General features: G+C 60.4%; 1 protein-coding gene across 1 annotated transcript in view; it reads right to left on the bottom strand.

Annotated features, from left to right (window-relative positions):
- Window positions 1-805, bottom strand: part of POC5 (POC5 centriolar protein) — a 29,362-nt gene extending 28,557 nt beyond the window's left edge. The window contains exon 1 of the mRNA XM_017740703.1: window positions 800-805. The gene's annotated coding sequence lies outside the window, so the exon portion shown is untranslated. The remainder of the gene's footprint in view (window positions 1-799) is intronic.
- Window positions 806-811: the final 6 nt, after the last annotated feature.

Raw genomic sequence — 811 nt, 5'->3', positions numbered from 1 at the left:
ACTCTGCAGGTTCATGGACAGCTTGGTGTCCACCAGGACCTGCAGGTCCTTCTCTGCAGAGCTGCCCCCCAGCAGGTCAGCCCCAGCCTGTGCTGGTGCCTGGGCTTGTTCCTCCCCAGGTGCAGGACCTGGCATTTGCCTTTGCTGAATTTCAGATGGTTCTTCTCTGACCATCTCTCCATCCTGTCATGGTCCTTCTGAAGGGCTGCAGAGCACACCGGGGTGTTGGCCATTCCTCCCAGCTTTGTGTTCACAGTGAATTTGCTGAGGCAGCATCTGCCCCTTCACTCATGTCATGGATGAACAAGTTAAACAGGTCTGGGCCCAGTACTGAACCTTGGGGGGACACTGCCAGTCATAGAACTACACCACCTGCCAATAGAGGCAGGACATATTCGTTCCCTTTAGCTGTACCCCCTTGCAAAGCAGCGCTGCTCACGCTTTTAACTCCTCACTACAGCACCTCCGCAGCTGCCCCCGATGCGCCACACCCCCCGCTGCGCCCGCGCCTGCCATGGCAGCCGGGGACAACAGGGACAATCCGCTAAGCGTCCCACAGACACCAGGGAGGCACAGAGGTGATCAGGCAGCGGGGAACACGACAGATTATGAACAGGAGATTTTCCTTTTCTTTTCTTATACAGGGCTTTTAAGTCAACCAGCCCAAACACCGGGGGCAGAGGGTGCCCACCAGCACCCTCAGGAACCTTGGGGTGGGGTTGCGGGCGGCAGCGCGGCCCCCGGGCAGGAGCAGCGGTGCTGTGGGAAGGACGGCGCGGCCCCGGCCCCCCCCGCTCACCTGCGGGCCCCG

Source organism: Corvus brachyrhynchos, unplaced genomic scaffold, assembly GCF_000691975.1.
Source record: "Corvus brachyrhynchos isolate BGI_N302 unplaced genomic scaffold, ASM69197v1 scaffold467, whole genome shotgun sequence".
Lineage (NCBI taxonomy): Eukaryota > Metazoa > Chordata > Aves > Passeriformes > Corvidae > Corvus > Corvus brachyrhynchos.
Note: the sequence above shows the minus strand (reverse complement) of the source record. Positions and strands in the feature narration are given on the sequence as shown.